The 25,139-nt window shown below is 38.0% G+C and overlaps 1 protein-coding gene across 7 annotated transcripts in view; it reads left to right on the top strand.

Moving 5' to 3' along the window:
- Positions 1 to 25,139, top strand: part of FRYL (FRY like transcription coactivator) — a 234,853-nt gene that overhangs the window by 56,248 nt on the left and 153,466 nt on the right. The gene's annotated exons all lie outside the window — the stretch shown is intronic.

Raw genomic sequence — 25,139 nt, forward strand, 5'->3', positions numbered from 1 at the left:
CACATGTCTCAGGGTGAGTCCTTTGGAAGCTGATGTTTCCAGGATGATTTTTTAGGGATCAACACCTATAAAGAGAGCAGGTAGGGAGCAGATGGGGCAGACGAAAATTGCTGTGCAGGCTCAAAAAAGTCAACCCTACAGACAGGACTGTAACCGTGGGAGTTTTATTTTCCTTCTTAAATAGTAAGCTCCTTGGGGAGAGAGGCACACCTTGCATGCCTTTGTATCTTGCAAAGCACATTGGAAAAGCTGCTGGGTGGATATTTGTTGAATGAAGGAAATCGGAGAAACATCTCATGGACTCTTCTAGAACATCCATCTAATCCTTCACCCTTTACCCGAACCCCTTCCTTTCTGCAGCTGGAGTGCAGTTTAGAATGGCGACGTCAGTAGTGACAGGGACCTACAAGCACAAAATGCTGCTTGGCATTAAAAAAAAAAAAAAAAAAAGAAAAATGGTGACAGGAATGGTTGTCGTGTGTGTTGTGAACAAGAATGAAGGTAGCTTCCTCTCTGATTAGCGTGTGTTTGTATCTGGGCTTCCTAGATAAGGAAGGACCCGCAAAGGGACCCGAGGAAAACCACAGACATAAGATGTAAAGAACTTGAAATCATAGAAAGAAAGAAAGAAACACCTGGAAAGTATAGAGATACCTTTTAGGCATATTAAGGCATATGGTGTATGAGTCTAACCAGTTCTTTCTGTTTGTGGGTAGTAGGCTGATTGGATATTAATTTTGATCCTTTTAGTGCGCAAGAAATTTAAGTCTTTTACTCGACTTCACTGTGTTTTTCCTTTTTCCTACAGGAGTCCAAGAGGCAGGATTTGTATGAATAAATTCTTAAATTTTTCTCTGAGTCTTAATACCATATTAATGTTTACATGTAAAGGACCTTCAATTAATATCTTTTAAATGAATGAAATAAAGAGTAGCTGACTCCTTAAGTAATGTGGTAGAAGAATAAAGATTAAAAACTTAAATAATTCAAAGCACCACATGTACTCACCATCAAATTGGTATTAACTGATCAACACTTAAGTGCACATATAGTAGTAACATTTATCAGGTGTCAGGCAGGTGGGAGGGGGAGGAGGAGATGGGTATATTCACACCTAATGAGTGCATTGTGCACCATCTGGGGGATGGACACGCTTGAAGCTCTGACTTGGGTGGGGCATGGGCAATATACGTAACCTAAACATTTGTACCCCCATAATATGCTGAAATAATAAAAAAAAAAAACCAAAATTAATTCTGAACCAGAAATGTACTTGTTTTTCTTTTACAACCATTTTTCCCCCTGCTATCTATATAGTTCATTTTTGCTTCATCTTTTGAAAGATGTCAAATGATTTTCAATAATTTTCAATGATTTTCAATCATTTTCTATGTCAAATAATTTCCTGTTGAGTATTGGAAGAATGAGATTGTGCTTATGTTTCCCTAAGTGATTCAGATTTTTAAAATTATTGTATATAATTTAAAGTTATAAATATGATTACTTAGGGGGTTTACTCTATTTATTTTCTTGGTTTTTTTTCATTTCCTTCTACTCATTTGACACCCCCCCACCAGAGGGCAGGCAAAGGAAGAGAGAGAAGTTATTAATTTCAGCTCTGCACGTCTTTTGTAGATGTCCTTTCGTTGGACTGTTTTTTCCTGCCTCTGGATTACATTAATGCAGTAGGATCAGCTACTTTTGCTATTTTAAAATATTTAATGAAATGCTCAATTATTTTTAAAATAAATGACTAGTATCGATATATCTATTGAATTTAAATATTTTAAATTCTCCAACCCTTTTTAGCTCTCTATATTTTATCAGTTATTTTTAAATAATTTATGCTAAGGTGTTTACCACTACTGTGGATCAGCATGATTGATTGTAATAAGGAGTTGTTTTTTGTTTGTTTGTTTTGTTTAAAAGTACATTGGAATATTCATAATCAAGCGTAAAGTTTTAAGTGATTCCTTTTCATGTTTTACACAAGTTGATGTTCCTGAGGTCTATTAGTGAATTTTCAAAAATAAGAATTGTCTTTGGAATACAAGTTACTGTTGGACACTTCAGCCTGAGACCAAAGTAAATTCGTATTTACGTTACCACCTTGCAGGTTTTCAAAGTCTAAATGTTAAACCAGATGAGTGTTGAACATTTTATGGCCTTAATATTGCTGTTAACACCCATTGTACATGCACACGTGTGTATTTATGTATACATGAAGTGCAGTTTCATGGTCTGTAGCTGTTTGGTTTGTTATCAGCATGAGCAGTAAATGTCCTTAAAAATCAGCTTGGAAACAGCTGGCAGCTGACCCACTGGGGTTTAGCACCGCCTAAATTCACATGACGTTTCTTTGCTCTTTGACACAAATAGTGTGCACCTTCACTTGTCATCAAGGAAGTTGGTGAAGGAACCTTTCTGTGTGCTTGTGAGCCTAGTAGAAGAATCTTAAAATGGATTTCTTAAAGAGAGTTGTTCCTCCCATGTTTTCGGGAGATGTGGTTTTGGATGCCAACATTCAGGAAAATTCCCCACGATTACTTAAGATGAGACGTCTTCATTCGCTTTCTTCAGAGAAGATGGTAGGGGAGCCAGGTGGTACCAGTTTCTATCAAAGTCATTGTGACAAATGCCAGCATCAACGGCTAGGTAAAGTAAAAACATATTTCTTTTCGATCCTTCCAAAAAAGTATTTTAGGCAAGTAAAATTAATTTTTACAAGTGTGAATTCTAGTGAGCATGAATCTTGATTTTGAAAAGTTTAAATATGAAAAATGTTTAACAAGTTAGCTGTGTAGTTGGCCTAAATTTTTCTGATCATGACATTTTTGCTTTGAGTTTAGCTGGAGGAATATTTATGCTATAAATCAAGATAAAGCCATTAAAAATTTAATAGCTTTGATGATCTTTGGAAAATGTTTTAATGAGGTGCTACTGAAAAGATGTTATTGCTACAACCCATAGGCTATGTAAACAAAAAATAACATGTGGAATTTTATCTATGGCTGTAGAAACCACTTAAATTTTGTTTAAAAATATGTTCCATTGTTTTGTTTTAAAGATAGTGAATATTTTGGGTGAAGATAGTTTTTTATCAAAGTACTTTTGTTGCGTGTAATCTTGCAAAGTTGAATATAATGCTATGTAAAGTTTGAGGGGATTATATTTCACATGTTTTAGGATAAAATTCAGTTTGCATATAGTAACTAGCAAATACTAGAAGAAAGGAAAATCCTTTAGGGAAAAGATAGAAAAATTCTTCAAGTTTTAAAATTTCTGATCAAAATACTTTAAATGTTAAAATGTTCTGTATGAATTTTTAAATTTAGGGAATAAATAGCTGCTGATATAAATTAATGTACTATTTAGCAGAAGAGTTTCTGTAAACCTTCTGCAAGTTTGATGTATATTATAGCTGTTTTCTATGCATATTTTAATATACACACTTATTTTAATGTGCACATATACATTTTCATTAGTAGAATTTAAAAAAAGAAAGAAATCTATTGTCCAAATAGTTCTGTTACTTATGTTTTCATTTAATACATCATAGACATCTTTCTGTCTCATTTAAAATGTACTTCCTTGTGTGGATATAACAATTTATTCAATTAATCCCTTATTGAGGAAGATTTAGAATGACTTTAATTTTTTGTTATTAAAAATTATATAATTAAATCATTTATATATCACTTAATACCTTTGGGTGATTGCCTTTTTTTTTTTTTTTTTTCATTTTGAGACAGAGTCTCACTCTGTTGCCCGGGTTAGAGTGCTGTGGCATCAGCCTAGCTCACAGCAACCTCCAACTCCTGGGCTCAAGCGATCCTCCTGCCTCAGCCTCCCGAGTAGCTGGGACTACAGGCATAAGCCACCATGCCCAGATAATTTTTTCTATATATATTAGTTGGCCAATTAATTTCTTTCTATTTATAGTAGAGACGGGGGTCTCGCTCTTGCTCAGGCTGGTTTCAAACTCCTGACCTTGAGTGATCCTCCTGCCTTGGCCTCCCAGAGTGCTGGGATTACAGGTATGAGCCACTGGGCCCCGCCAAGGGTGATTGCCTCTTAGTATAAATTTCTATATGCATTTAAAATTTTTAAAAAATTACTATTTTTAATTGGCAAATAGTGATTGTACATATTCATGAAGTACACAGTGATGTTTTTTTTTTTTTTTTTTTTTTTTTTTTTTGAGACAGAGTCTCGCTTTGTTGTCCAGGCTAGAGTGAGTGCCGTGGCGTCAGCCTAGCTCACAGCAACCTCAAACTCCTGGGCTCAAGCAATCCTTCTGCCTCAGCCTCCCGAGTAGCTGGGACTACAGGCATGCGCCACCATGCCCGGCTAATTTTTTTTTATATATATATATCAGTTGGCCAATTAATTTCTTTCTATTTATAGTAGAGACGGGGTCTCGCTCTTGCTCAGGCTGGTTTTGAACTCCTGACCTTGAGCAATCCGCCCGCCTCGGCCTCCCAAGAGCTAGGATTACAGGCGTGAGCCACCGCGCCCGGCCCACAGTGATGTTTTGATACATATAATCTATAGTGATCAGATCAGGATAATTAGAATATCCATCATCTCAGGCACTTTATCATTTCTTTGTGTTGGGAGAATTCAATATTTTCCTTCTAGCTATTTGAAACTATGTAACATATTGTAGTCATCCTACAGTAGAATAGAACATGTAAACTTACTCCTCTTATCTAAAAATCAAAAAAATTTGAATTTTTTTAACAAATCTCTCCATAACCCTTCTTCTCACTAGCCTTCCTATAGCCTCTCAAATCCTGCGTTCTATTGCATTTTAAATTTTGATAGACCATGCCAAGTTACCTTTTTTTTTTTTTTTTGAGACAGAGTCTCACTTTGTTGTCCAGGCTAGAGTGAGTGCCGTGGCGTCAGCCTAGCTCACAGCAACCTCACACTCCTGGGCTCAAGCGATCCTCCTGCCTCAGCCTCCCGAGTAGCTGGGACTACAGGCATGCGCCACCATCCCAGCTAATTTTTTCTATATATATTAGTTGGCCAATTAATTTCTTTCTCTTTATAGTAGAGACGGGGTCTCGCCCTTGGTCAGGTTGGTTTCGAACTCCTGAACTCAAACGATCCGCCCGCCTCGGCCTCCCAGAGAGCTAGGATGACAGGCGTGAGCCACCGCGCCCGGCCTCAAGTTACCTTTAAAACCTTTCTCAATTTAAACTCTCCAGGGCAAGATATGAGATTTCTTATTACCTCGTATTTTCCCAAACACTATTTCCTCGTGCCAGTTTAAAAAATAGTGTCATATTCATGAGAAAACCATATTTTCTGTTTTAAAAATATCAATTGTTTAAAAGAATGAAAGCGATTTTAAGTTTTAACAAGAAATAGATATTGATCTCTACAGTATACTGGAATTACAAGTAATCATTTTTTTATACTCTTCCTTCATTTGGGTGGGTGGAATGGAGATGAGGTTTGGTGCTTCTTAATTAATATCTATAAGATATCTATAGATATTAATAAGATATAGTTAATATCTATAAATCTGTCAGCACTTAATTTTGTGTTCAACAGCGTGTATACTTGAGTGAAAATGTGAATTTGTGCAGTTACTTAAGATACTGGGAATTTCCTTTTCTTTTCACTTTCACTCTGGATCATTTCATTTTCTTCATTGTTTCACAGCCTATGTGTTTGGTCTTGGCATTGAAATATTTGCAAATAAGCATTCAATTTAATGATTAAGAATTTTCTATAGTATATATCTATTTTTACTAATCAAGGTCAGAACAAAGCAGAATCACGGAGTACTGAAGAATCTCATGTCTGTTGAAATTTCTGAGGCTGTAGGTTCTTTGTGGGATAACTCTTGCCCAATTTTTCTCTTCAAAAATATAATTCAGGGCTGGGGGTGGATGAGAAAAAAAAAGTAAATAAAATTCGACTTTAGGAAAGGACTATCAAAGTTAATTTAAAGAACTTCTTTGGCTCTTTATATAGAGAGATTCCATTTTAAAGTCTGGTTTTAAAATTTCAATGTACTAATGAAAGTCCTTATTTTGAATCTCAAGATTTGACACTAAGTTTGTATCCTCAGTAGGAATAGAACCCATGGTTCATTTGACACCAGTCTATGCGTAGGTTACTTGCAGTTCAACATAAGTGAATCTTACTTCCTGTTTACTGGTAGTTCTATGATAGAGATAATGCATTAGTTTAGCCAGAAGTCATAAAAATATGACTATTATAGTTCACTTAAGGTGTGTTATGGTTTTGTTCATTTAACAAAAGGAGAAATTGAGGGTGTGGAGAGATTTCAAGTAAATAATGCAAAGAAAGTACTATTCTTTTAGAGAAAAACCAGTATGTAATCTCATAGCTTTGTACTTGAATTGGTTGTTTCCAACTTCTTTAATTATTAATTTGATACTTAAAAAGTGACCTCTAAGACATGTTAGATAAGATTGTAATATGGACCCACAGTTGTACTTTTGTGGGCGGATCAATTGAGAATAAGTCCAGCTTTGAATATGTAGAAATCTACCTGCTACTTTTAATTATAGAAATCTTTAAAGATGCTTATGATTTCTTGAATTGAGATATTTGCAGAAGGTTGATAGTTTAAAGAGCATTTTCCTTTGTTTTTGATCTTTTTTTAAACTGTTAAGTCACCTAATATTTAAAAATTTTTCTATAAGTTCCCATACCCACCGAATTTACCAATATCCTCTATTCCTCTATTCCTAAAATTCCTCTATTCCTAAAATATATTTTAAAATGCCCTAGTGCACTCTACACTGTTGAAATTGCTTGCCTCCATTTCTGCTTCCAATAGGCTAAGTTTTGTGAACTTACTAAGAGTTGATATTTTTAACCAAAACTGCTTATACCAATTATACTTGTTCTTTTGATTATATAATTTAATTAGATATTATGTAATCCAGTAAAGTATGAGATTGAACAGAAAGAGTTGTTTTAGCGTAAACAAAATTGAGTGGTTTGGTTAGACTCCATAAAGATAAATTCTTTTTTTTTTTGAGACAGAGTCTCACTCTGTTGCCTGGGCTAGAGTGCCGTGGTGTCAGCCTAGGTCACAGCAACTTCAGATTCCTGGGCTCAAGTGATCCTCCTGCCTCAGCCTCCCTAGTAGCTGGGACTACAGGCATGCGCCACCATGCCTGGCTAATTTTTTTTCTATATATTTTTAGTTGGCCAATTAATTTCTTTCTATTTTTTAGTAGAGACGGGGGTCTCGCTCTTGCTCAGGCTGGTTTCGAACTCCTGACCTTGAGCGATCCGCTCATCTTGGCCTCTAGAGTGCTAGGATCACAGGCGTAAGCCACTGCACCTGGCCAAAATTCTTAAAAAATTTTTGCATTTGAATTATATATAGGCCAGAGAAGTATGCAAGATTGGAAGGATCGTGGCCTTGGGTACCTTCAACTTCCATTGCCACTTTGAAGAAATTGAAACTGGAAACCATAGCCAATGTACATGGGTTTGGTTTTAGGTAAGAAAGACAATGGTGTAATCAGCAAATGCACCTTAAAACAAGGCCTTGGCACTATATCAAAAGATTGGAGAATAAACATAGATTTTATATTTTAAGTTAAAATAAAACCTTTATTGGACTTATGATTTTTTTTTTCTGATTCCTACTTTAATGCAGTTTTTTTTTTATTACATGATTAGCCAACAGTTAGGATTTACACTAAAGGAACTCTTTATAATACACAGGTGTATAATCGTGCAGTTTTGTTAAAGAAGTAAATCATTTATTTGCTATCCCTACTTCCTTAAAAAAAAAGAAGTCAAAATGATTATGTATTATGTTATGTAATCTTATCTTATTTATGAGGTTATAAATAGCCTTATACTGTTTTGGGTGGAGTCCTAAACCCATGTCATCAAAGACTGATTTCTCTGATAGTATATGTTCCAATTCTAATATTTGTCATCAGGCATAAAAGTTGGTGGGAAGAAAAGGCTCTTTACTGATTGAGAATGTACTACAATGTTTTCTGACTATAGAAGAACAATGAATAATAGAGATAGCCATAAGTCATCCTATAAATCAGGCAGTATGCGGATTTCTATAAACTTCTTTTGGGACGGTTACAAAGTCTTTACCTCTCCAGGATTGGATTATTTTTTTATTCCAGTAGAATCAACCTTAATTTTGTTTTTGTTGTGCATCATGTTTGGAGTCAACAATAAGTGTTAATGTGACAAAAAAATATAACATTGATTTTTATAATTAACCAAGAACAGAAGCAATGATACATTGACCAGAAGAAGGTTATATATGAACATTAAGTATGAAAGAAACATAAGAGCACCTTCTAGATTCTGGGCACTATTATTACCTTGTTTTATTTTACCGGTAACTGAAATGAGCTCATTTGTTTTCCCTATTTAGTACATAAGCCCCGCCCCCCGCCCCACCCCCACCAAGAATAGAATATATAAACTAAGCATGAACTTTGCTTTGCCTGCTGTGTTCCAGGGCTTGGAACTTAATAGTTGCTGAATAAGTAATGCGTGAAAGTTATCTACGTCCTCTTGACAACCCTGCGAAATAGGTTATCAACATTTTGAAGGCTCATGGAGCAAATTATTCGACCCCTAAGTGGTATGGCCATGCCGTTGTTTTGAAGTTAGGCATTTGCTTCTTCTGTATCTCATTGCAGTGTCGTTTGATGTCTTTGAATCTTTATGTACAGAATACTTTTTTCAAAGACTGTTGTGTCTGTTGGGTGCATTGGTACACACCTGTGGTCCCAGCTACTCTGGAGACTGAGGCTGGAGGATTGCTTGAGCCCAGGAGGTTGAGGCTGCAGAGCTCAAGGATGACATCTGTGAAATAGCCCCTGCACTCCAGCCTGGACAGCATAGCAAGACCCTGCTCTTAAAAAAAAAAAAAAAAAGAAAAGACTAGTCTATCTATCCAGTTTAATTGTTCTATTAAAGAACATATACTTTTTGGGGATGCTTTCATTTTAGTTGAGAATATGTTTCAACAGGAAAAAACTTTAATTCTATTACATATTAAGCATTACTCTTTGAGACTCTGTCCTTTGCTTTAATAAACAGTTCACAATTATTTTTTTATAACACTTTGGTTAGACAAACTAGTTACTTAATAGCTGTTTCACATGACTTTTACAAAACAATTTAGAGACACACTATTGAGGTACAGTTTCCATTTCATTAGAAAGTGTCAATGACTCCATGGAATATAAATGTTTAGATAGTATACTGTTACATTTCTCTGGAGGTGTTCCATGCAAGTCTCTGGCAGGGAGAAACCAAAATGTAGCACTTTTTATAAACTTCCAAGTGCCCTTTCCTTGAGTTTTAAAAGCTCCTGTCTGTCTGTATTCTCTAGGAAAGAAAGGAGCTTGCTGTTCCTTGCTGGATTTCCTTTATAAGTGATTATTTTCAGTTTTGTTTTTGCAGAACCATTGTTCTCAGTGGTTTAATTGTCTATCCAAAAGAGCAAGTTTGTTTGTTTTTTTTTTTGGTAGCAAAGTTTTATTGTAAAATAAGAAACGGATTAAAAATGGTACATAGGCTGAGTGCGGTGGCTCATGCCTATAATCCTAGCACTCTGGGAGGTTGAGGTGGGAGGATTGCTCGAGGTGAGGAGTTTGAAACCAGCCTGAGTGAGAGCCCATCTTTACTAACAATAGAAAGAAATTAATTGACCAATTAAAAATACATATAGAAAAAATTAGCCGGGCATGGTGGCGCATGCCTGTTGTCCAAGCTACTGGGGAGGCTGAGGCAGGAGGATTGCTTGAGCCTAGGAGTTGGAGGTTGCTGTGAGCTAGGCTGACGCCTCCCCCCTTGAGTCAGAGCTTCAAGCATGACCATCCCCCAGGCGTTGCACATCTCACTCATTGTGTTTGTATATACCCATCCCCTCCTCCCCCCCCAACCCGCCTGACACCCGATAAATGTTATTCCTATGTGTCCACTTAGGTGTTGATCCGTTAATACTAATTTGCTGGTGAGTACGTGTGGTGCTTGTTTTTCCATTCTTGGGATGCTTCACTTAGTAGAATGGGTTCTAGCTCTATCCAGGAAAATATAAGAGGTGCTAGATCACCATTGTTTCTTATAGCTGAATAGCACTCCATGGTGTACATAGACCACATTTTATTAAACCACCCATGTATTGATGGGAACTTGGGTTGTTTCCACATCTTTGCAATTGTGAATTGTGCTGCTGTAAACATTCGAGTGCAGGTGTCTTTTGCAATGAGTGACTTTTGTTCTTTTGGGTAGATGCCCAGTAGTGTGATTGCTGGATCAAATGGTAGATTCACTTTTATTGCTTTGAGGTATCTCCATATTGCTTTCCCCAGAGACTGAGCTAGTTTGCAGTCCCACCAGCAGTGTAGGAATGTTCCTATCTCTCCACATCCACGCCAGCATTTATTGTTTTAAGACTTGTTAATAAAGGCCATTGTCACTGGAGTTAAGTGATATCTTATTGTGGTTTTGATTTGCATTTCCCTGATGATTAGAGATGTTGAGCATTTTTTCATATGTTTGTTGGCCATTATTCTGTCTTCTTTTGAAAACTTTCTGTTCATGTCCTTTGCCCACTTTTTCATAGGGTTGTTTGATTTTTCATTGCTAATTTTCCTGAGTTCTAAATAGATTCTAGTTATCAGCCCTTTGTTGAATGTGTAGCTTGCGAAAATTTTCTCCCATTCTGTGGGTTGTCTGTTTGCTCTCTTGATAATTTCTTTGGCTGTGCAGAAGCTTTTTAGATTGATCAGGTTTTGGTTTGGAGGTAGATGAGTCAATTTAATTCAAACTTTAACCTTGGAGCATTTCCATCCTAGAAAATATTCTAGGAACCGGAATCCAGGTCTTTGATTGGGCATAATTCCTAAAAATTTTAGTCCTTGGCTTATAGGGACGGAACAGGTCATGAAAACTTGAGTTGCAGATCCCTTTTTGTCCATAGTTGTGTGCTTTTCCACGTAGCTACTGCCAAATGGTTGTGTGATTCACACACAAAGGTATTTTGGAAGTTAGTATAACAGGATTACTTTAAGTAGTTTCTCTTGGCTATTTTTACAGTTAGCCTAATCATTTATTTATTTATTTTTTTTAGTTTTATGAATTTTTTTATTCTTTTATTTTTATTTATTTATTTATTTTTCCATCACTAAAACCATCCATGGAGAGCCTAATCATTTCTTAAGAAGGATCTTTTTAGATTGTTTCCCCAAGTTACATGGATGTATATTGATTAAAAATTGGGGCAGTTAAATGCAGTTAGGGTTAGCGTTGACTCTAAGATAATGTAATTAAAACAAAAGGAGATAGAAAAAATATATAATTGAGTAAATGCCAGGTAGCACACTGAAATATTAAAATCAAGGTATAAAAAGATTAGTAAGGCAATAAAAATGTCTATCAGAAGATACTAAGGAAAATGTAAAGATATGGTTAAAAAATCGTAAAATAGGTTAAGATGAATAAAGCTAAGTTTATTATTTATTTATTTATTTATTTATTTTTGAGACAGAGTCTTGCTCTGTCACCCAGGCTAGAGTGCCGTGGTGTCAGCCTAGCTCACAGCAACCTCCAACTCCTGGGCTCAAGCGATCCTCCTGCCTCAGCCTCCCGAGTAGCTGGGACTACAGGCATGTGCCACCATGCCTGGCTAATTTTTTTCAATTTTTAGTTGTTTGGATAATTTCTTTCTATTTATAGTAGAGATGTGGTCTTGCTGTTCTTTAGGCTGGTCTCGAACTCCTGAGCTCAAGCAATCCTCCTGCCTTGGCCTCCCGGAGTGCTAGGATTACAGGCGTGAGCCACCGCGCCCAGCCAAAGCTAAGTTTAAAATGTAACTAAAGGAATGTACTAGGAAGGTTAAACAAAAATAAGGTGCTATAAAAGGAGTTGAGGGAGCAATTTGCAGACCAACGGTTAACTCCACCCAGGTACAAGTAATGGCCTTTGGGTTGAGGGGCTATAACTAGACAGTGACAGCTTCCAATTCTGGTGACTTCCTGAAACTAGAATTCTACAATGGGAGTAGAATCCTTTTATGTGGCTAACCTTGGGGTTAGTAGTTTTCCTCACCCCCTAACCTTAGTTAATTTTTCTCTGTCCTCAGTTAGAACTCTAACTCATTGTCTACTAGCTTCTGTTCTCCCATGAAATATGAAAGTATTGTTTCTTTTACCAGATTGTAGGTTTCTTTGAGGACTATTTCGCTTTTCTTTGAGTAGGTAGCCCCAGAGCTTAGACCATTGGCAAGCACTTATATAAAGAAAGCAGTTAGCAAATGTTTGTTGAACAAGCGTTAGAGTCCTCTGTCCTTTGGTTCTTGTCCTTTAAGTGCCAAAGCAAGTTTTTCCTTGTTACCAAGGGCTGCTGTCAATTACCATATCTAGCCCACTGATTTTTCTTTCAAAACCATCTAGCACGTTGCTAGATGTGGTTCCCAAGGCAAAACTAGCCTTAGCTGCAAACTGGGAAACAAAACAAAACCCCGAACCCCACCTCTAACTGGGCAAACCATGGTCTAGGTAGAACAAGGGTCAATAAACGTTTTCTATAAAGGGCCATCGAGTAAATATTTTTATTTTATTTTATTTTTGAGACAGAGTCTCACTCTGTTGCACAGGCTAGAGTGCCGTGGCCTCAGCCTAGCTCACAGCAACCTCAGACTCCTGGGCTCAAGTGATCCTCCTGCCTCAGCCTCCCGAGTAGCTGGGATCACAGGCATGCACCACCATGCCCGGCTAATTTTTTCTATATATTTTTAGTTGGCCAAATAATTTCTTTCTATTTTTTTAGTAGAGATGGGTCTTGCTCTTGCTCAGGCTGGTTTCAAACTGCTGACCTTGAGCGATCCTCCCGCCTCGGCCTCCCAGAGTGCTAGGATTACAGGAGTGAGCTACGGCACCCTGCCTGTTTCTCTATTTCTAAAGTAATTCAAGCTTGGGTAGGCCGTCTCATGATTTCTTACACTATTCTCAAGAGGATGTAACCTAATATTTCTAGTCTACTTGATGCAGGAACTTATTAATAAAAAAAAACTCTGAAAAGTACTTTGTAAGGAATACAGAAAATTTGTCTTTATTATTTCTTAGGCATCTGAATTTTCCCATTCTCTGCCTTTAAGTAAGTATAGATGCGTGCTAAAAATTACATAAGGAAGATAATGAAGTTTTAATATTAGTATATTTTAAAGTAGCTCCTCTGAAACTTTAATGTGTTTAAGAATCATCTCGGATCTTATTAAAAAGGGATTCTGATTTTCTAGATTTAGAATGGGGCTTTAAAGACTATTAAGATTATAAAGTTAGTTTCCTCCAAATTACTTTTAGTACAGTGCATTATGATTAAGGTTAACCATGCATACACATCTTTCTGTGTTTTATGCTTGCCTATTTAATTGTACAGCAGTCTTTTCGTCTTTTGTTCCTAACCCTACGGGGACTCTACTTCCTACTCGTAATTTTTGTCCTTACATTTGGTTACCTCTGCAGTTCACTGGCTTTTCTTTTCCTGGTTTGAGATGGTTCCTCTTTTACTTTATTGAAATCTTGCTGACTCAAACCCCTCTGTTTGAAAACCAGAATGATATCAAAGGTGGCTTTCATTGATTGAAAATTTGGGGGCAATTATAGGGAACGTGTACAGAAAGGGAAGTGTTGGCAGGAAATGGGGAGCCAGCCTTTACTTTTGTGATCAGTGCCTTGGGGTTAAGGTGACCGCAGGAGGTTTGTGCACACCCTGGGTAGTTGTGGATTCCATCTCTGTTCTGGCATTGCTAATTACAGCGCCTGTTTCTTGCTCAAACAGTCCCGCTTTGGGCAATAAATTCTTTAGTCTGTTCACCCTGTTGTGGTTCATAGAATTTCACTTATTCTGCACCGGTAGGACCGACAGATTGTGAGGGTGGATACCCTTTTCCTTTGCCAAACATGGGTATAACATGTTGCGACAATGAAAGTATGTCAGTAATAATAATTGTAGCTTCCTTTAAGGCAATAAATACGCATGGTGTACGTTATGAAAATACAAATGCGGTAAAACTAGGACCTTCTTGAATTGAAATTTTAAAGTCTGGATTTTTATTAACAATGCCTTCAAAAATTGTTTCGGGGACTTAAAAAAAAATCTGACTTAGAGTTCTTAGGATCTCAAGTATGGATTTTAAATATATTCAGAAAAAGCAGATTTTTTTTCATTCAAGAAATAATAATATCTTAGCACTCTGCCAAATGGTAGCAAATTGGTATGGTTTGTGAGCGCAAAGAAGAAGGTATGATTACAGGGTCTGGAATGCTTCATTCTAAGCTGAGGAAGCAATTTTTTTTTAAATGTGTGAAATATATAAAAAGAACTAAAACCAAAGGCCAGGAATAAATTGGGCTATTAATAAATACCTGTGTCAGAAATGTAACAGTAATTGTACCTTAAGGCATACACAAGTAATATAATTGCTGCATAAAGGTAACTACTCCCAAAATTATAGAGCTTAGTTAAAATGCTTATTTACTGGTTTTATGTTGCTAACGCATGAGTATATTGATGGGTTGGCCCAACCTTGTGACATTTGTATAAAACTTACCTTTATTAGAAACCTACTTATAGGTTTGATCAGAAACTTGATCTATATCTGGTGGCTTTGTTGGAAAGACAAAAAAAAAAAGAAAAGAAAAAAAAGGAAAGATCTTTAAAATTAAAAAAAAAATAAAGAAACTTGATCTATACTCCTAATATAAGCAGTTAATTTAGACATGACCCAAAACCTTGCTATTCAGAATTCTGGCCCGACTGTTATAGAAGAGATTCTCGTTGTGACTCAGTATTTTATTTTGTTTGCCTTTCTTAGTATTTGAATCGTTGTCTCTTTTTTTGTGTGTGCTTATTTTTCTTCAATTCAGCTGAATCCATTCATCTGTGGCTATTGTTGGCTAGCAAGTACTTGAATATAATGAATTCACTTTTCCCCCTCGTACGTGGAGAATTTTTTTTTGGTGTTTTTTTTTTTTTTTTTTTTTTTTTTTTTTTTTTTTTTTGAGACAGAGACTCACTCTGTTGCCCAGGCTAGAGTGGGTGCCGTGGCGTCAGCCTCGCTCACAGCAACCTCAAACTCCTGGGCTCAAGCGATCCTCCTGCCTCAGCCTCCTGAGTAGCTGGGACTACAGGCATGCGCCATCATGCCCGGCTAATCTTTCTATTTTTAGTAGAGATGGGATCTCACTGTTGCTCAGGCTGGTCTCGAACTCCTGACCTCGAGTGATCCTCCCGCCTCGGCCTCCCATAGTGCTAAGATTACAGGCGTGAGCCACCGCGCCCAGCCAACGCCTGGAGAATTTTGTGCGATTGGTTGTCTGCTGGCTTCTCTACTGTCTCTGAGTCCTCTCATGCCTAGTGCTGGTGTCCCTTTCTATTTTAGATTTATGTTGTCAAAGGTCCCTGGCTGTCCACATTCAGCATTACCATCTATCTACCCAGTCCCCTCGCCGTGGGGGTCACTTTTGAATATTTCAGCCTTATTTATTTTTTTCTATCCTGTTAGTCACCAAATACATCGGGAAACATCTAGTAGGGAAAATCGGAATCTGTTTCCTTATTGCCATCCATATTGCCTTTGTCCTAATTATTGCCATTTGTCATTGTTCCTCGTCTCAGCAATTTAAATAGCCCATTGACTTCCACGTGTTCTCCTGAGTCTGTTCTCCACCCAGGCAATCAAGTTGGGCCCGTCTGACCTTGTTCTTGCTCAGAGCCTTTCCCTGGCCTCCTTTCATCTCCTTCCTTGTCTTTTGGAGGCTGTGGGAATTTCAGAGGGTCTCTGAGAATCTCCTTTATTTTTTCTTTCTGAGACACAGAGTCTCACTCTTGCCCCCTAGCTAGAGTGCTGTGGCGTCAGCCTAGCTCACAGCAACCTCCAACTCCTGGGCTCAAGCGATCCTCCTGCCTCAGCCTCCCCAGTAGCTGGGACTACAGGCATGCACCACCATGCCCAGCTCATTTTTTCTATATATTTGTAGTTGGCCAATTAATTTCTTTCTATTTTCAGTAGAGGTGGGGTCTCACTCTTGCTCAGGCTGGTTTCGAACTCCTGACCTTGAGCCTCCTGCCTCGGCCTCCTAGAGTGCTAGGATTACAAGCGTGAGCCACCATACCCAGCTAATTTTCTCTCTATATTTTTAGTTGGCCAATTATTTTTCTATTTTTAGTAGAGACGGGGTCTCGCTCTTGCTGAGGCCGGTCTCGAACTCCTGACCTTGAGCGATCCTCCCGCCTCGGCCTCCCAGAGTGCTAGGATGACAGGCGTGAGCCACCTCGCCCGGCCTCTGAGAATTTCCTTAAGCAAGTAGAAGAGCCAGGTGGGTAAGACACTGGTGCTGTCATCCCAGCAGCCAGCATCCCTTTGCTTTTGTCTTTTCTTATGGGGATTCAACATAACGGTTCATTCTTCAGGAGAAGATGCACCTGCTTAACAGATTTCATACTTAGTCTTGTTCCCACAGATGGGCTTTCCCTGACCATCCTGCCTTCCCAGGGTCCGTCCACCCCATTAACTGCCTCTACGGTACTTAATCACAATTTGTAACTCAATATGTGCATGATTGTATATGGGAACACACACACACACACACGTTTTATCTGCACCATTGGATCCCAACCTTTTGAAGGGCATAAAAGTATGTTTTATTGACTAAGTTATCCTTTGCAGTGTTTAGATCATTTATATTTAAGGTGATTATCAACATGGTTGGATTTCAGTCTATCATGCTGCTTGTTTCTTGTCCCATTTGTTGTATGTTTGTTCCCCTCCTCTTTCCTTGCCTTCTTCTGGATTAATGAGATATTTTTTAGTGTTCTGATTTATTCTACTATTCGTTTATTATCTCTCTCTCTCTTTAAAGAGTAGTGGCTTTGGGGTTTACAAAAATGAGCTTCAAATGATCACACCTCCTTTCAAATAATAGGATAACGTTTTTACATATAATGTAAAATGTAAGAACCTGAAACCTTATACTTCTGTCTCCCCCTCTCTATTCTTTATACTATTGTAGTCCAATGTCTTATTTCTGCATATATTATAATCTCAACACTAAATTGTTAATCACTTTTGCCTTAAGCAGTCAATTAACTTTTAAAGGACATTTAAAATGATAAATGAAAGGTCTTCACTTTACCCACATATCTCCCATTTCTAGCAGTCTCCATTTGTTTATATGGATTCGGGTTTTCACGTCTTGCATAATTGTTCCTAACACCTAAAGAACTTTCTTTAACATTCTTTATAGTGCAGGTCTGTTGGTGACAAAATCTTTTAGCTTTTGTCTGTCTTGGAAAAGTTTTTATCTTGATTTTAGTTTTGAAAGATATTTTCACTGGATCTAGGTATGATTTAAGCTTTTCATCGATGTCTTTCCCAGTTGCGCCTTCTATATTTCAGATGAGATGTCTTTGTTCGTTTTGAGTTTTGTTCCTCTATGTAATTTATCATTTTCCTTGACTGCTTTTACGATTCTTTATCACTAGTTTTCAGCTATTTGATTATGGTGTGCCTGGGCATGTTTTTTTTTTTTTTTTTCTGTGTGTGTGCGTGTGTGCATGTGTGTTTATTTTTGGTGTATTCAGATATATGGGGTTATAGTCAATCAATTTCAGAGAAATTTTGATCGTTATTTCTTCAGATATTTTTTGTTCACTCCTTTGGTGATTCCAATTCCACTTATATTAGACCATTCGATGTTGTTCCACAGGTCACTAAGGCTGGGTTCATTTGTTTGTTTCATTATGGTTTTTTGATTATGATTTTTTGGTCCATGTTTCACTTTGGGCAGTTTCTATATTCATGTCTCTAAGTTTACTAATCATTTATTCTGTGGTGTCTAATCTTCTTTTGGTCCCATCCATTGACTTTATTGTTTTACCTATTCTATTTTTCTCTTTCAAAGTCCTATCTCTTTCAGAGTCTTTTTTTATATCTTTTATTTTTGTGTTCATTGTATTTATTTTTCCTTTAAATCCTTGAACTTACTTATAATAGCCTCTTAAAGACTCTGTCTGCTAATTCTATCATCTCTATCATTTATAAGTCTCCTTTGTTGATTTCTATGCATCACAGTTTCCTACTAAGTCTTTACACATCTAATAATTTTTAATTGGATGCTGGACATTATGAATGTGGCATTGTTGAATGCTAGATTTTGTTATATTCTTTTGAAGAGTGTTGTTCTTTTGTCTGGAAGGCAGTTACTTGCAGACCAGCTTAATTCTTTGAAGATTATTTTTGAGCCTTTGAAGCTATTTTAAGGAGGGTTTAAAGTAGTCTTTAGTCCCATTATAAAGCATGACCTTTCTGGACTATCTACAGAATGTCTTGGTTATTCAATGGGGAATTCTACCCTGATTTGCTGGACCTCATGAAATCCCCTTTCTGCACTGTGGTCTCAAATATGCCTCAAGGCAGAAAGCTGGGGTGATTGTAGTGCTTTTCTTGTTAGTTTCCCATCTCTCAGGGGTTACAGCCCTTCTCTGTCATCCAGTGTCTGAAAACCTTGATCATATATTTTGAACAGTGTTGTTGCTTTTATTAGTTTTTAATCTACTGTCCTTCTTCTGTTCCAAGATCTAATCTAAGGCACTACTTTACATTTAGTTCTCATGTCTCCTTGGGCTTCTCTAGACTGTAACAGTTACTTTGATTTTTCCTTGTTTTCTAACGATCTTGATAGTATTGAGGAGTATTTATTGGTTGGGTATTTTTTGTAGACTGTTCTTCAATTTGGATTTGTCTGATCTTCTTTTCTCCCTGGTCAGACTGGGCTTCCAGGTTTTTGTGAGGAAGAATAATAGGTAAGTGCTCTTCTCATCAACAGTGTGTAGTATTAACAGGGCTTATCTGTGATGGTGTTAACTCTGTTCTTCTGGCTGAGGTAGTGTTTGTCAGATATCTCCGCAATAAAATTACCCTCTCTTCCCCCATGCGATTTATTTCCCCAGCAGCCGGCTGTGATACCACACGTGAAATCTTGCCAACCAGGGAAGCTCATTAGGGACTCAACGCCTTGGGTTTTTCCTGGGGCAGATTAGGGTAGGCACCTCCTACTTGGCATTTACCCAAATTTCCGACTCCTAGAAGGAAAGCAGGTGTTATTTGTACAGACAGCTTTGGCACAGTGAGCCACTCTTATCAGTTCTAGGAGTGGTGGGACCCTCCTAAAATCTAAGTTCTCAGATGTCAGCCAAGGGCCAACTTTGTATGGAGGCCTTTCAAAGGGTAGTAGTAGCCAGGCCTGTTAGGTTAACTCTTCTGTGTATAAGGTAAAATTTATCTCTTCTCCCCCATTTGATCGGTGATACATTGCTACCAGCATGGACTGATGGATATTTATTTTTTATATTTTGGATTATATTCTAAAATTACATTGTTTGTTGCTCAAATGTTATCACTTTGGCCATTGAGAGCTCTTTTCACTTGGTCCCTGTATCCTTTTAACATACCACATTGTTTTAATTTTTTTTGAGCCCGTTCATGCTTTCTGACACTCCAAGATGCTGCAGGTTTCTCTTGTGTATTTCCTGCCCCAGCCTTAGAATCAGCCATTTCTCCAAAGAGCCCTGCTGCTTTTTGTAATGAAGTCTTAGCATGTTTAAAACATTCATGGCAGAAAACTTGGGAAATATAGAAGGAAGGAAGGAAATACATCAAGAAGTAAATGTTAGCTTAGTGACATAGTCGCTGTTAACACTTTGGTGCATTATTTAATGAGGTTTCAAAGCAAAATATGAAGTGATTTTTACAACTCTTTAAAAATTTGTATTTCATGTGTTGTGGTAATTATGGAATAGTGCTGAGAGCATCTCTCTTCCTACCTGAAACCTTTTGATATCCTTTCTAAACTCCAGAAAAGATGAGGACTTTTTGAAGAGACTGAGATCTGTCTGGCCGGTAGAAGGTTCTAGAAGTGACAGGGTATTTGACGTTTGGTGTAGGAAAACTTGCCAAATTTCTATCTTTTTCCATATATAGTAGCTTAGGATACCAGTCTCATAATTTTTGAGATACTTGAAAAGCTGTAAATATGAGCAATAATCTATATGTATGCACTCTTTTCCTAAGAATGAGTTAGTTACTAAGAATTTTATTTCATTTTAGGTAGCCAGAGCATTAAACTCCAATGAATTGTATGATATTTCCGGTTAAACACAAACTTCATTTTATATTGAGAAACGTTTTGTTCAGATCCCATATTTAAATAGCACTATTTTATGAGATTTACTGAGAATTTTTCCTGGTACGGATTGTTTTGGTGTATTGGAATAAACCCCTCTCTCTATCCTCTGCTTAAAAATGTAAAGCAAGTAACTAATTCTCTGAATCGTTAAAATGCCAGTTAAAAGGGCATAGAATTAAATGGAAGTTTATTAAAAGAAAGGGGGAAACTAACTCCTTGAAGGCAAAAGAACTGCCATTTTTTTGTGTCTAATCTTTAGTATTTGGCCCATCCCAGGAGGACCTTGTTCAATAAAGGCTTGGGACTTCTTAAAAATCTACTGAAACTTATCATTTTAAGGGCATTCTTTGCTATATTGTAATCTAAAAGGTGGGAGCGGGGAGTATAAGAAAATTGGAGAAAATTATCAAAATTAGCTTTTAATGCTTTTCCAAGGATTTGCCATCAAGAAACAATTTCTGTGGCCATCTTTTTATGGTGATAAGACCAAAAAACATGTATGTGTGGTATAACTTGAAGGTTTCTGAATTTATAGAAAGAAAATGGAAATCTGCTATCTCTGGTCTTTTGACGATCTTGCAGTAAGCTGTGGGCCATGACTTGGTTTCTGGGGTTAATTGGCAGGTTAAGGATAGGGAACTCATTTGTAGAATGATCACAGTATCATTATTTGTGTAGTTAAAAAACAGGATCAGTAATTGAGTGAGTGAGAAGGTAATCAGAAAGCAATGGGACTCTTCCACAGTCTTCTAAAGGAATGGTTGCATGCATATGTATTAATAGTTTTCCTAGTTAATACCTTAGTGATTTTTTTTTTTTTTTTAGACAGAGTCTTGCTCTGTTGCCTGGGCTAGAGTGCCATTGTGTCAGCCTAGCTCACAGCAACCTCAAACTCCTGGGCTCAAGCGATCCTCCTGCCTCAGCCTCCTGAGTGGCTGGGACTACAGGCAAGCACCACCATGCCCGGCTAATTTTTTCTATGTCTTTAGTAGAGACGGATCTCACTCTTGCTCAGGCTGGTCTCGAACTCCTGACCTTGAGCGATCCTCCAGCCTCAGCCTCCCAGAATGCTAGGATTACAGATATGTGCCACCGTGCCCAACCCTACTTTAGTGATTTGGATGACAAAACGTTTATGAAGGGCTAGAAAAAATATACTTATTCCACTAATCTTTACTATGGTGTTTGTGATTAATCGTTGTAATAGTAACACTATTTTATTCTTTACATTTCAGAATAAAGTTCAGAGAGAACTAGGCTCCTCCTACATGGGCCTGTTGAATTTTTTTCCGTGTCAATGAGAAGAGCCATATTTATCTGCTTTCTTGTCTACAATGAAGTCTGATATAAAATGAAACTTGCAAAATAAGCTCTAAAGTTAATTTTATATATTTGTGTCCCAAAGAAACTATTAATTTGCTTTGTGTGTACACACACACACACACACACACACACACACACACAGTAATAGACCAATTAGATAGAATGGAAACTTTAGATTCTGATTTATTCTTATAGATCCATCTAGGCAAAAGTTAAGCAGAAAAAAAAAATCCATTTTTTAAAAAAGTTGTGAGAACCTTAAACTTAAGGCATGAAAAAAATAAAAAAATAAAAAGAATGAAAGATTAATTAAAATTTTAATTAAAAAAAGAAAAAAAAACAAAAAAAAAGTTGTGAGAACCTATTATTTAACCCTTTACCCCTCAAAAAGAAAAACAAACAAACAAAAAAACCCATAACATACTCGAACATTCTGTGTGACAAATAGTTTTGCTTATTATAGTTTATAAGGGTTTACTAGGAATGAACTTTGGTTACTTATTTTAATGGGACGTTATGGCCAAATAGTATTAAGTGGCTCTGGAGATTGTGGTGAGACTAAAAGGCTTAGCTCAATAGAGGTAGAGAGAACATGGCAGAATTTCTGGGCCTGTATTGCTGACCTGTTGACTTGCTGACATGGTTCATTTCTGAGCCTTGGCATGCAACAGTGTAATTTGTTTGGGTCTAGATCAGCTTATTCCCTGAATCTGTTAACGACTGTGTGATGAAAAAAAGGATCGTGTTATCAGATCACTTTGGGGAATACTTTCATTAGAAAGAAAAATTAAACCAGTTCCTGTAAAACTTGGAGCCATTTGCATGTTGACATACAATTTTAATGGACAAGAATGGGATGTACTATAGTAGGCAATGATTTTGTTTGTTTGTTTTGTTTTTGTTTTTGTTTTTTTTGTTTTTTTTGAGACACAGTCTCACTCTGTTGCCTGGACTAGAGTGCCATGGTGTCAGCCCAGCTCACAGCAACCTCAAACTCCTGGGCTCAAGCCATCCTCCTGCCTCAGCCTCCCAAAGTAGCTGAGACTACAGGCATGCGCCACCATGCCCGGCTAATTTTTTCTGTATATATTTTTAGTTGGCCAATTAATTTATTTCTATTTATAGTAGAGACGGGTCCTCGCTCTTGCTCAGGCTGGTCTCAAACTCCTGACCTTGAGAGTGATCCTCCCGCCTCGGCCTCCCAAAGTGCTAGGATTACAGGCATGGGCCACCATGCCCAGCCTAGGCAGTGTTTTTGGACTGTGTAATAATGTCTTTTATTCATTCAGCATCTGAAGGCATTTTTTCCATCACACCAGGAGAAATGATGGTCCAAACTGGTCCTGGGATGTCTTTGATCAAGATGTACCCAAACCACAGCGCCGTGGTTATCAGGGTCCTGTGTTGGGTTAAGCCTTTGTGTCCCTGGTTTGAAATGACTTGAGGGTCTTACCAGGAGTAGAAATGGCCGGATTTCTTGGACTGCTCTGAAAATACACAGTTGTAAATGACCTCCTCCTTCCAAACAAAATGATGATGACCACTAAATATGTCTTGATGAATTTCCCTTAGTGTTTGATAGCTGTGCAGGCAATGATGTTGTTATTTATTTTAGCATCTAATTCAGCGCCTACTCATTTGGCTGTGTATAAATTCATTCAGGTATGACTTTGATCGCTGCATTTACGTATTCTTTGTGGTATAGGATACAATAGTATATATAGGTAGATCAGTGCAAATGTATTTTCACATATGAAAAAAAACCCAACTCTACATACGTTCCCCACTGACCTTTCAAAGTTATAGTGAACTAATGTGACGTCAAAACATTTATTTCTTCTGATACTGCCATAGAATATTCTTTGTTCATTTTGGTGAATTTTTTCCTACTGTTTTGATGAGCAGTTAGGCTTTTAACAGTGTCTGTTTTCAGTTTAAAATAAAGTTTCTGGCCGGGCATGATGGCTCATGCCTATATTCCTAGCTCTCTGGGAGGCCAGGGTGGGCGGATCGCTCGAGGTCAGGAGTTCGAAACCAGCCTGAGCAAGAGCAAGATCCCGTCTCTACTAAAAATAGAAATAAATTACTTGACCAACTAAAAATACATATACAAAATATTAGCCGGGCATGGTGGCGCATGCCTGTAGTCCCAGCTACTCAGGAGGCTGAGGCAGGAGGATGGCTTGAGCCCAGGAGATTGAGGTTGCTGTGAGCTAGGCTGACGCCACGGCATCAGAGTAGCCAGGGCAACAGAGTGAGACTCTGTCCCTCCCCCCAAAAATAAATAAATAAAATAAAGTTTCCGTTTAGAATAAAGTTTGACAAATGCATAGTTTTTATTTGACTGGAGGATTTCTTGTCATCCATTGACATTTTTATTTTTTTATTAAAATAATTTTTTTCACTTTAATTTTTTTAATTTCAGCATATTACGGGAGTACAAATGTTAAGGTTACGTATATTGCCCATTTTTTTTTTTTTACTTTAAATACTTTACATCTTGGGAAAAAAAACTAATAATCATGACTTGTGCAGCACACCCATCCATTGCGATTTCGACTGTAAGATCTTTAGGGGAGTGATGTGCTGTATTGAGAACAGAAGACCCTGTGCGTTAAAGCAATCCCATTATTGTCACAGAGTCATCTCTTTTGAATAAGTTGCATGCCGCAGAGGAAACTTTGCCCCGAGCTGAGCAGTTTCAGCGGCTGGTGGAGGCCCCTCGGCTTGTGCTCATCACATCATCTTGTCATTCCGTTATCCCTTGCGATGGTCTCCGTTGGGCAGGTAGATGCCGGGCTCAGCATCGTCACAGGCAGGCTGAGAAATCACCGCCTGCGTGTGTAGAGGGGTGGGGAGAAGATTTACTACCAAAACCACCTAGAGGAAACTGCTACCGGAGGGGGTTAAATAGCACTGATTTTTTTTTTTTTTTTTTTAAATCTGGTCAGTTATTAAAGGAAGAGGTTTAAAGATCTGATGCCGGGCTGGATCCTCATTTATTTATTTTTTAAGAAATGCCTGAGGCCCTCCCCAGGGTGGGAAAGTTGGTGTCCAAGGGCAGAGAGAGCTTCTGCCCGTGGTCTGCTTCCCAGCAGCGCCGATCAGACCAAAAGCGGCTCCTCCCAACCGCTACCGGGAACGTAAATGTAAACACAGGAGATGATTTTGGCCATGTGCATGTCTCCGTGAAGGGAGGTGAAGGTGTCCTTGTGGCCACTCATAATAAACTTGGGAGCTTTGATTCACCGGGGCGGCTCATCTGCACTCGGCGGCGTGTGCCCACTACAGCCGTGCGTCACCGCGAGCCTGCATGCTAATGAAGCCAGGGCAGCCGGGGCCAGCACTCTGCCGCCTGGGAGAAGAGAAGGGACAGTGGCTTGGGGAGACAGAGCAACGAAGCCGTTCGTGCTGCTGCTGCTGCTGCTGCTGCTGCAGCCGGTTTAGACAAATATGTTGAGTCTACAGGATTCTGTGTTTTTTGAAATTAGCATAAAGTCCTTGTTAAAGTCCTGGAGCAGCAGCTGTAAGTATCCGTATCCCCTGAACGCAAGAGACGCCGAAGGGGTTATTACCACT

This window comes from Microcebus murinus, chromosome 26 (genome assembly GCF_040939455.1).
Source record: "Microcebus murinus isolate Inina chromosome 26, M.murinus_Inina_mat1.0, whole genome shotgun sequence".
Lineage (NCBI taxonomy): Eukaryota > Metazoa > Chordata > Mammalia > Primates > Cheirogaleidae > Microcebus > Microcebus murinus.